Here is a 12804-nt window from a genome sequence, read left to right on the forward strand (position 1 = left end):
GAGATTTTAGCAGCCTCTCTTTACTTGTTCTTCCCAGCGGTGCCGCATTGGAGGCTCTTTCAGGGTAAGAGGAATGATACCAAAATTGTTACTATGTTTGGCATATTGAATATGCCATGGAAAGCTTGGCAGGCTCTGCTAATTATTAGCTAATTATTAGTAGCTAATTATTATTTCTGCCCTTATGTTCTTACCTGAGGACTCCTAGGTGCTAAATTATGGAGAACTTGGACTATAGAAATAATTGTACAGGCCTAGGAGACAAAATAGAGGAAGGAATACAGGAAAGGTAGCAAAGGAGAATTTGCCAGGGAAAGGGAGAGCCGGGGTCATATTTTTTGCATCCAAAAAAATTCATGTTGATTTCAGATTGCTTTAGATTTTGAGCATTTCCCTGAGATCTCTGCCTCATTCACTGCTCTTTAGAAGGCCCCAGTCAAATTAAACTGACTAAGGGCCAGAGAAGGTGCAGAAGGGAGGGTACTTGATGATCTGGATTCAATCCCTGGCCTCTTATATGGTCCCCCAAGCACCACCAGGAGTGATTCCTGAGTGCAGAGTCAGGAGTAAGACCTGAGCACTGCCAGGTGTGTCCCCAAACCAAAACCAAAACCAAAACTAAACAAAGATATTAAACTGCCTTCACCTCTGTGAAATATTCCCTCCTGAGCCAGCTCACTCCTAGGTCCCTTGATGGTTCTGACCTGTAGCTGGAGGTCTGGCCCTCTTGAACAGGAGACTCAGATTAATGAGGCCAGGGTGGTCTGTGCTCTTCCTAAGAGCTCCTAAAGAACTGTGCTCTGACTATGGGTCAGATATATTAGGAATATAGCCTGGCTGGCAGGAAGTAGACACTGACAGGGCAGCATGAGCATTTCCAATCACATTCATACTGGGGCTGGAAATAGACTGGGTACAGGGGCTGGAATGATAGCTCAGCAGGTAGGGCGTTTGCCTTGCACGCGGCCGACCCGGGTTTGAGTCCCAGCATCTCATATGGTCTCCTGAGCTCAGCCAGGGGTAATTCCTGAGTGCAGAGCCAGGAGTGACCCCTGTGTATCGTCGGGTGTGACCCAAAAGCAAAAAAAAAAAATAGACTGGGTATAATGGTCATCTTGGGCTCAACCACCATACCCCATATGGTCCCCTGAGCCCTGCGGGAGTGATCCCTGAGCTCAGAGCCAGAAGTAAGCCATGAGCATCAACAGTGTGCTCTCCGCCCGCAAAAACTAAAATTTCATCCATATCTAGCAAAAGAATCAGAAAGTTGAGCCAAATGAATTACTAGAAATGAGATGAGAGGTCTTGCCTAGACCATAACAGATAGGTGAGAGGGCAGAAAGAAGATTTCCTTCAAGTGCTAGATTTTCATGCAGGTTTTAAGCATGTCCTCAGTCAGAGACTGCAGGGTTTATAATGATTTCTGCTGACTTTCTCTTGGTTATTGAAAAACAAGTTAATTTTGGGACTGGGGAGGTAGCTTAGGAATAGAGTGCATGCTTTGTATGTGTGAGACCCTGGGTTCCAGCGCTGCCACCAAAACTCAGACATATCCAAACCTTGTTAAGAGGGATTTTGTACACATATTTAAAAAATCCATATCTTATAATATAATAAATCCACATACCACTTAAAATATAACAATAACTCCTTACTAGCACAAGAGCCCAGCATTCATATTTCTAATTTTCTGCTAAATATGTCACTGTCGCTGTCACTGTCATTGTCATCCCATTGCTCATCGATTTGCTCGAGAGGGCACCAGTAACGTCTCCATCGTGAGACTGGTTGTTACTGTTTTTGGCATATCGGATACACCACAGGTAGCTTGCCAGGCTCTGCCGTGGGGGCGAGATACTCTCAGTAGCTTGCCGGGCTCTCCAAGAGGGGCGGCTAAATATGATCCTTTAAAATAATCTTTTGTTTAAAGCATGATCCAAAAGAGGTCCACTCATTATGATTGTTATGTCTTTAGGGTCCTTTATATTTATAGATTTTTCTCCATTTCTTTTGTTTCCCTTTCCATTTGTCTCTGGAAAAAAAGGGTTGTTTTTTTTTGTTGTTTTTGTTGTTTGTTTGTTTTTCTTGTTTTTGTCCTGTAGAGTTTCCACAGTCTGCTTTTTTTGCTGACAGCTTCCCCATGGTGTTAGAAAAATTTAAAACTCACTTCTGAAGGTGGTGCCCTTTGCCAATGCCTCTGGAATTAACTCTTGAGAGTGAATACTTGTCATTTAATCTTCCTAGCTATGAAGTTCTGGAGCCCTTCTCATTCAACTTTAGCTTCTGCCATCACCCTTACCACCTGGAATGCAAGTAAATTTGGTCTATTGAATTGAACAGCTGAAAAAAAGTTCCTTCCTTCCTTCCTTCCTTCCTTCCTTCCTTCCTTCCTTCCTTCCTTCCTTCCTTCCTTCCTTCCTTCCTTCCTTCCTTCCTTCCTTCCCTCTCTCCTACCTTCTCTCCTTCCCTCTCTCCTACCTTCTCTCCTTTCCTCCTTCTTCCTTCCTTCCTCCATCAGTTCATCCTTTACTCCCTCTCTTTTTCCTTTCTTCCTTCCTTCCTTCCGTCCCTCTCTCCTACCTTTTCTCCTTTCCTCCTTCTTCCTCCCTTCCTCCATCAGTTCATCCTTTACTCCCTCTCTTTTTCCTTTCTTCCTTTCTGAGTCACAGGGCCACCAACAGCACTCTGGTGGCCGAATGTGCCAGGAATTGAGGCCAAGGCCTGTGCTCCACTACTTGAATCACATCCCCAGCCCCTACCTCCTCTTAAAAATCTGACTTGTATAACCTTGAACTCAGCTAGAGCACTTTGAACAACTCTTATTTTATTCACTTTTGTTTTGCACACTTCCCCCCATATGATTAGTGTCTAAGGAGAAAGTAGGTCTTATGTTGGTTAACAAATACAACTGTTTTCCCCAGTTGCCATCAAACAGTGCTCAATATGGGTCAAGGTTCTTAGTGTGATTATAGCTAATAGAAAGACACTGACTTCTTGTTTTCTTTGGTTTCAGTGTATGCTGGTGCTTCTGTTATGTATTATTACTACACTTTACATATACATTTAATACTACTATTTTCACCTAAATTTATATCTACATACTACTACATTATCCTTACCACCATTTTAGAAGGTACCTAGTTTTCAGCTGAAGAAAAAGACTTTAAAATTTTTGTTAGATATTAATTTTAGTTCTAGAATAAAGATTTTTTTAAATAAATTTATTTATTTTTAATTAATGAATCACCATGAGGGTACAGTTACGGATTTATACACATCTGTGCTTATGCTTCCCCCATACAAAGTTCGGGAACCCATCCCTTCACCAGTGCCCATATTCCACCACCAGTAAACTCAGCATCCCTCCCATCCTCCCCAATCCCATCTCCCCCCCACCCCACCCTGTCACTGTGGCAGGGCATTTCCTTCTGTTCTCTCCCTCTAATTAGCTATTGTGGTTTGCAATAAAGGTGTTGAGTGGCCACTGTGCTCAGTCTCTAGCCCTCATTCAGCCCGCAACTCCCTTCTCCCACATGGCCTTCGACTACATTATAGTTGGTGATCCCTTCTCTGAGTTGCCCTTTCCCCAGAATGTGAGGCCAGCCTCCTAGCCATGGAGTCAACCTCCTGGTAGTTGTTTCTACAATTCTTGGGTGTTAGTCTCCCACTCTGTTATTCTATATGTCATAGATGAGTGCAGTCTTTCTATGTCTGTCTCTCTCTTTCTGACTCATTTCACTTAGCATGAAACTTTTCATGCCGATCCACTTAAATAAAAAATTTGTGACCTCCTTAGAATAAAGATTTTTTTTAAAAAATTAGAATTTCTTAAAAAGGTATATGCACACCTATGTTCACTACTGCACTGAGTACAATAACCAAGATATGGAAACAGCCCAAATTCCCAGCTATAGATGAATGGATCAAGAAATTGTGGTATATACCTAGCATGAAACAGTACATAGCTCTAAAAAAGAGCAGAATCATGTAATTCGCAGCAACATGGATGGAATTACAGGATATTATGCTGAGTGAAGTCAGTCAGAAGTTAAGGGATAGACACAGAATGATCTGTCATATATAGGACTTAAAGAGACACAACAGGAGAGGAACAAATGTCCAAAGACAACAAAATGGGAGAACTTACCCATAAAACTGAGTTGGGGGAACTTGAGAGGGAGAACTTTTGGGGTTCTTGGGAGAGAAAGGGGGTGCACTAGTTTTGTGGTGTGGGAATTATGTACATGAGAAACCCTAATAGCAGCGTTGTAAAACACAGGATCTCAATTAAAAAAGTTAAAAGGAGAATAAAATACATTGGAAATAAAATATATTTATAAATAGAATGCAGAACTACTCTCATCCACACTTTCATAGGTTTCTGGATGTGGAGGTGGATATAGTACTAAATAACATACAAGAGAAAATTAATATTCTATTAATAAGACTGTAGGATAAAAAATTTGACAAATAAGTTTGTCCTTATTGTTAAATTAAATCCAAATATATGCTTATTTAACATAGTTAATATGGTTAAGTATACTCTTTTGACTTATGTGTATAGACTAAGTTTTTACCTACAGATCATAAAGGACTACATAAATAAATATCATGTATATGGTTATCAATAGACTTTTGTTTCCTACTCATGACTTTTTAAATTAATTTTTTTATTTTTAAAAATTTATTTTATTTTTTTTTGCTTTTTGGGCCACACCCAGCAATGCAGAGGGGTTACTCCTGGTGTTGCACTCAGGAATTACTCCTAGCGGTGCTCGGAGAACCATATGAGATTCTGAGAATCGAACCTGGGTCGGCTGCATGCAAGGCAAATGCCTTACCTGCTGTACTATCCCTCCAGCCCCTCGTGATTTTTTAAAATGCTATAATAACCATTGATAACCCTGATGAAGTTTTTTTTTTTTTTTTCTTTTTGGGTCACACCTGGCGATGCACAGGGTTTACTCCTGGCTCTGCACTCAGGAATAACCCCTGGCAGTGCTCAGGGGACCATATGGGATGCTGGGAATTGAACCCGGGTCGACCGCGTGCAAGGCAAACGCCCTACCCATTGTACTATCGGTCCAGCCCCAACCCTGATGAAGTTTTAACAACATATCATAGTATCACTGTCACTGTCACTGTCATCCTGTTGTTCAACAATTTGCTTGAGCGGGTGCCAGTAACATCTTCATTTGTCCCTGTCACATGCTAGTGTAGGTCAATGGTGACTGCTCGCTCCAGGAAGACAAAGAGCACATTGTTGTTACTGTTTTTGGCATATCATATATGTCATGGGTAGCTTGCCAGGCCCTGCTGTGCAGGGGGGAGGAGTGGGGGATAATAAAAATAAAGAGGTCGTGTAGCTGTGAATGTGGTCGCGCGCTCCAAGAAAAATTGTGTCACACGGAGAGTATCATGTTAAGTGAAATGAGTCAGAAAGAGAGGGACAGACATAGAAGGACTGCACTCATTTGTGGAGTATAGAATAACATCACATGAGGCTGACACCCAAAAACAGTAGATACAAGGGTCAGGAGGATTACCCCATAACTGGAAGACTACTTCATGAGTGGAGGGGAGAAGGCAGATGGAAGAGAGAAGGGATCACTAAGAAAATGATGGCTGGAGGAATTAGTCAGGATGGGAGATGCATGCTGAAAGTAGATAATGGATCAAACATGATGAACTCTCAGTGTCTGTGTTGCAAGCCATAATGCCTAAAAAGTAGAGAGAGAGTATGGGGAATATTGTCTGCCATGGAGGCAGGGAGAGGGTGGGAAAGGCGGGGTATACCAGGGATACTGGTGGTGGGGAATGTGCACTGGTGGAGGGATGGGTGTTTGATCATTGTGTGATTGTAACCCAAACTTGAAAGCTTGTAACTATCTATCTCACGGTGATTCAATAAAATTTAAAAAAGAAAAGAAAAATTGCATCACTCTCTTCCAAGAGCTTTGTTTTATAGTCTCTGGATCTAGGGGGGGGGGTTGATGAGATTACATGGTGCCAGGGTCAGTTTGTGGGTGTGACTGCCAAGGTACTGGAAAACTGGGGATCTGGGTGAGAAGGCTCAGTCCCGATCCTAGCAGGCTTGGAGATCTCAGCCATGGGTTCCGCATACCTGGGTTCTTCTGTTGGTTCCTTCATGGGTGAGGCTTGTTCGAACATATAACGAGTGGCCTTGAGCATGGCTGTGGCTGAGTTCTGGAGGTTTTTGGCTGCCGGGGTTCTGCTTGGGGCAGAGAGGGAAACTCAACCTGCCCCCCCTCCAAGGGAGCCCTGGTGAAGACAGCCTGGCATGGGGGCAGGAGATTCTAACATATCATAGTATGAAGCAAAAAAATCAAGACTCTGAAGAGGAGGAGGAAGATCTTCTTCCATCCTAAGTCTCTTACTTATGATTCATTATGTTACTGTTACTAGTTTCCTAGTATGTACCAGCCCTTTTAAGCATAATAATTATTAGCATTACTGTTATAGCATCAACACTATATGGATAAAATAGGCAAAGTAATAAGTACTTATAGAGTAGGTTATTCCCATATGCAGATTCAGTAGATGAGACTTGATGGATATTAGTGATTATTCTAAGTCCCTGTTTTGGGTGAGTAGAGCCGAAACTCATACCTAGTCTGCATGAGACCCAACATGCCTTACTCTTAGTGTTCCCAGTCTCTTCAGAAACACAAAATATGAACAATTATCCTTTGACAGTGAAGTTTGTTAAATTACTTTGTCAGCTTGATTTCAAGTAGCTTTATTACTTTATTACTTTATTTCAAGTAGCGGTAGTATATAATTTATAGTGTGTATTAAAAAAGTGCATTAAAAAAGGAAAAAACTATAGCATCTGGTGGATAGCTAAGAAAGTGAGGAAGAGAGAAACAATGGATAAAACAAGGAATGGCATAAGGAAATGAAGGACAAAGAGGTTTAGGAGAAGTTCTCACTGTGTGTGTGTGTGTGTGTGTGTGTGTGTTTGTGTGTGTACCTTTGTGTAGTGAACAGTCACCATGTAATTCTTTGGCACTCTTATAAGTCTGTGGACCCCTTCTCAGAATAATGTTCTAAAACAAATAAGATAAGATACATATGATGCCACAAGAAACCAATCATTTGGTCTGATTATTATTACCAAAGTCTTTAAAAAATGTTTTGCACAGGGCCTGGAAAGATAGTACAGTGAGTAGGGTGTTTACCTTGCATGTGACTGACGTGGGTTCAATCCCTGGCACCCCAAATGAGCCCTTCCAGGAGTGATCCCTGAACTCAAAGCTAGAAAGTAAGCACTCTGGGTATGGCTCTAAAACAAAACAAAATGTGTTATACACTTATATGTATCTTTCCTACTGCATTAAATAAGATTGAGTGGCAGGTTTAATAACAAAGGTAATTAAAAAGAACTTATGAGTTGGTCTGGAATGATAGTACAGCAAGTAGAACATTTGTCTTGCACACAGTAAACCTGGCTTCAATCCCTGACATCCTAGATAGTCACCCAAGTTCACCAGCAGTAATCTCTGAGTTCAGAGCCAGGAGTAATCCCTGAGCACTACTGGATATGGATCAAAAAGATATAAAAATAAAAAGTACTTATGAATGTAAACTATATTTTAAGAAATTATAAGGACTATTCATAAAAAATAATTGATTTCTCTGGGTGACAATATCAAAGATACTGCCAAAATGGGTATGGTTTCATGATTTCCTCTCTTCTCTTTTTCTATTCAAGTTCATGGACCACTTAACTTCTAGCCAAATACTCTTACTTCTCCCTGGTATGAGAACAGGAGCAGAGGAGAGAGTGTAAGACTTCCATCCTGTAACTACTACTGAAATCCTACTTTAATCCTCATTTTTCTCAGAAACTACTCTTTGGAGCATTAATTTTTTTTGTTTTGTTTTGGAGTCTGTGGTGTTCAGGACTTACTCTTGGCTCTACAGTCAGAGATCACACTTGGTGGGATTTGGGGGACGATATGAGATGCCAGGGATTGAATTCGTGTTGGTGTCGTGTAAAACACTGTTCTACTCACTGGCGCTCAGACTCTACTGGGGGCATTTTAGAAAGTAAACTTACTCAAAAGTAAACTGTTCAAAATCCCTTAAGATGTACATTGTTTAAATTTAGAAAATCAATGTACATCATTAAAAGTTATGCACTGACGGGCCAGGAAGATCATTCACAGGACTATTGCCCATACTTTGCACGTGGAACCCTGGGTCTGATCCTTGGTGTCCCAGAACTGTGCTAACTGTTCTGACAGACACCCTGAGGTCTGTCAGGTGTGACCCTCCCCCGTAAAAAAAAAGTCTGCATAGCAAAACATTCCTCTGTTCTGATCCCTTTCTCAGAGGTAACCACTGATATCAGTTCCATCAAAACTCTTATATGACAGTGCTCTAAATTACAACAATAGGAATTAAGAGGAGAAAAGGAACTCACAGAATCTCTGAAGGGTAGGGAAGCTAGTAAGTCAGGCACCAAGGGACCAAATGAGGTAAGACACAACCAAAAGCAGTCACAAGGACAGTTCTGGTTGGGATGTTGCTTCTGCTATAGTCCTGTCACAGGATGTCCCAGCAAAAGTCCAATAAGGCTACCATGCTTTTAGGACCTCTTAAGAATCATGTGTGTGAGGTAGGACAGTTATTCATTAGTTTCAATGTAGCAGGTGGAGTCAGGGAGAAAAAACTCCACTTCCCCTTTATTTCCAGGGATTTTGAATCTGGATTCTGGGAAGACAAAAATCTAACTAATCTCTTGAGGAAAATGTGTGTAGAGATAGACATTGGTCCACACACAGCTGTATAGTTTTACTTCAATTCTTATAAATGCTGATGTGCCTTTATAGATGCCAGAAGTACCTTGAAAATTTTCCAGTGCTTATATATATATATATATATATATATAGTACATTATATATATACATCAACTTTATTCTTTTTTCTTGCCCCATTGTATTCCAGTAGAGTGATGCATTTTGCTACCCTTGGGACACTTCCAAGTATAGCATGGTGAAGAAATACTCATGTTCCTGCGTGAGAAATGCTGGTTCTGACTTGCTGTCCTCAGGACATGTTGACCACAGCCTCTGCCCATGGTTGCAGAGGAGTGATGGCAGCATCTAATGTTGGTGCCCCACTGACCTTGCCTCCCTCTCACCCCCAGTGCCACTTCATTGCAACCAGTCCTGGTTTCCTACTATAGTTCTGTTATTTGTCTGAGGTCATTCACTTATGACCAGAGTTGTCTTGGTTCTCCTTCCCCACAGGCCTGAAGAGCTGAAAAATTAACTCTCCTGGTCCTCACCTCTTATCTGCTGTATCAGTGAAAAGAATTGGGGGGATAGAAATACCCCATGGAGGCGTAATTTTGAAATTATATTGTTTACTGAGATTCACAGTCTAAGGAAAACAAAGAAAATTACAAATAAATGTAAACATGAGGGAGATTTTCTTTCCTAAGACACAAAACTAAACACTGAAAAACTGAAGTGGGGCTGGGGCAATAGCACAGCGGGTAGGGTGTTTGCCTTGCATGCGGCCGACCCGGGTTGTTTCCCAGCACCCCATATGGTCCCCTGAGCACTGCCAGGGGTAATTCCTGAGTGCAGAGCCAGGAGTAACCCCTGTACATCGCCGGGTGTGACCCAAAAAGCAAACTAAATAAATAAATAAATAAAAATAAAACAAAAAACTGAAGTGTGTAGCAAGACAAGTTTGTTAACACTTTCCTGCCTAGTCAATCCATAGCTCATCATAAAAAAAAAACCAAAACCAAAAACAAAGAAACCCTTTTTTTTGAGAAGAGGAGGAAATGTATTAGCAGAATACAACTTCTAAAGGGCAGTAATCACTATATGTTGTATTTGTGATTTGTTCAGCATCTAAAACATGTGACAAACTCTTAAAAACTTAATAAAATAAGGGCTAGAGTGATAGAATAGTGGGTAGGGTGCTGTCTTGTATTTGGTTGACTCGGATTCTATCCCCAACATCCCATATGGCCCCCGGAGCTGCACCAGGAGTGATTCCTGAGAGCAGAGTAGGGTGATTCCTGCTGGGTGTGACCCTCCAAAAAATCCCCCAGACTTAAATAGTTAAATATTAATAATATTTATCTAGCACCTTATAGGTATTTTTTGTTGTTGTTGCTTTTTGGATCACACCTGGCAATGCACAGGGACCACTCCTGGCTCTGCACTCAGGAATTACCCCTGCCAGTGCTCAGGGGACTATATGGGATACTGGGAACTGAACCCAGGTCAGCTGCGTGCAAGGCAAATGCCCTACCCACTGTGCTATCGCTCCATTCCCCTTATAGGTATATTTTTAAAAGGCACCTTATATTTCTTTTTGATGATAAACCAGGGAAGTTAAAACAATATGGTATTATTCTGATAATTTATATCTTACAAATGAAAAAACTAAGGCCAAGGGAAATAAAAAAAATTTGCCTAAGGTGACATGGGTCAAGATATGACTGATTAGTAGACTTTAGATCAAACAATGACCACTCAATACCTCTATTGAAAACCACAACACCCAATAGGAGAGAGAGAATGGTGGCAGAGAATGGGTGCTCGTGGAGGGATGGGTACTAGAGCATTGTATGACTGAAACATAAGTTGTAAGTCTGTAACTGTACATCAGGGTGATTCAGTATAAAAAAAAAAGATATGATTGATTATCTGAAATCTGACCCAAGATTTGCTTAACTCCACAGAATCTTTTTTCTTAATTTCCTTACCTCCTTTCCTTCCTAGTGTCTTTTCACAATTTAGTTGACTCCTCTTCCTTTCTTCTAATAGGATCTAGTGAAATTATTTATAGTAAAATATTAATAATATTCATCAAGCACCTTATAGGTGTAGCACTGTCGTCCTGTTGTTCATCGATTTGCTCAAGCGGGCACCAGTAACGTCTCCATTGTGAGACTTGTTACTGTTTTTGGCATATCAAATATATCACGAGTAGCTTGCAGGCTCTGCTGTGCAGACGGGATATTCTCGGTAGCTTGATAGGCTCTCCGAGAGGACAGAGGAATCGAACCTGGGTTAGCCTAGTGCAAGGCAAATGCCCTACCCGCTGTGCTATCACTCCAGTCCTTCATAGGTGTAGTTTTTAAAAATCACTTTGCATTTAATCTTGATGATAACTCAGGGAACTTAAAACAATATGGTGTCTTTTCACCATTTAGTTGAATCCCCTTCCTTTCTTCTAATAGGATCTAGATTCCCAATTCCTAAGGACTTTCCCTAATATAATAGGGGAAAGAAGTACTTGTTTCATATTGTCTCCTGAGTTGGTTCCTAGCTATTTCTGTAGTCAGTTCACTATGTGGAGAGCACTTTTGTGAGTCATATATTTCCTTTCAGTGAATTCTCCCAAGGGTTGTTAACCCCAAACTGTGCACATAGCAGCTTCAGTATGAAGGTTTGGCAGTAGTAGAAGATAAATACAATGTAGGTTTATTTTCTTATAGTAGAAGGTTAAATCCGAATTTCAGAGATGTTAAAATTGAAAAATGTTTTTATCAAAAAATCTAATATGTAAGAAAGGAGTACTAGGTTAGAAGAAATAGTTCAGAGATGGTGTGACATTTTCAGAGTAGAAAGAAACCCATTTTCTTGAATTGGAAATCATTATGAAACTAATGATTTCCTGTCTACTCAGAATTATTTTATCAAAACTATTCTGTGAGTTTTGGAGGAAAGACATCTCTTAATCCTGCCAAAAATCATTTCATAGGAGTTCAACTTTCAATATCACGAAACTAGAGATTGTCATTTAATTAAAGCATCCTCTGAAGAGTTCAAACTTTCCAAATACATTGAGATGTCAATACTCTCCATATGCTCTGGAATTTTTAGTCTATATTCTTGATGTTTGATTTTTTTTGAACGGTATTTTTTTTCAATTCAAAATGGAAGTAATTATATTGAAGAATGCTGTAGAGGAATTTATTGTGCTCAAAGTTCTGTTCCTGGAGTGACTGAAGAAAGTGAGTGAGCTCATTGATGCCATTTCCAATAATAAAGTGACATTAGAATCTGAAACCTACTCAGAGCTTCCTCATAAAATACACCAGATACCACCAATATCTGGGTTAGGTTGCCTTTGATTTTGATTACCTATTTTTTTTTGGCTTTTTTGGGTCACATCCAGCGATGCTCAGGGGTCACTCCTGGCTCTACACTCAGGAATTACTCCTGGCGGTGCTTGGGGGATCATATGGGATGCCAGGGATCGAACCTGGTTTGGCTGAGTGCAGGGCAAATGCCTACCTGCTGCACTATCACTCCGGTCCCCAGGTTGCCTTTGATTTTAAGTACCTTCCAAAATTTCCAACAGTTTTGCTGAAATTTGTACTATCTTCAATCACTTGTTTTTCCTGCTTGGAGATTTATTTAAGCAAAGCTTTGTTTATTCTTTGCAATGGTATTCACCACTCAGGAAACAAGCCAAGTCATTTCTGATGGACAGAGGGAAGTATGCCAACTTAACCATGTTTACAATTGCTTTTTTGCTATCGTATCACCAATTCGAAGGACATAAGAAAAAATTTTGTGTATTTTGAGCTTATTGTTGCCTTTGTGTTCCTACTATTTTGTGTGTAAATTGTGATTATTTTATCCCTCTGTTAGCTGATGATTGTAATTAATTTGTTGTGTAGTGTTTTTCTTTGACCTTCAATGAATTGTCATCAGAGCAGAGAACTCTACTGGCAGATTTTCCCATGGCCAGCCCTTATCTCATGTTTTGCTTAGCTCTAACAAATGCAGCTTTATAACTTTA

The sequence above is a fragment of the Sorex araneus genome, chromosome 4 (genome assembly GCF_027595985.1).
Source record: "Sorex araneus isolate mSorAra2 chromosome 4, mSorAra2.pri, whole genome shotgun sequence".
Lineage (NCBI taxonomy): Eukaryota > Metazoa > Chordata > Mammalia > Eulipotyphla > Soricidae > Sorex > Sorex araneus.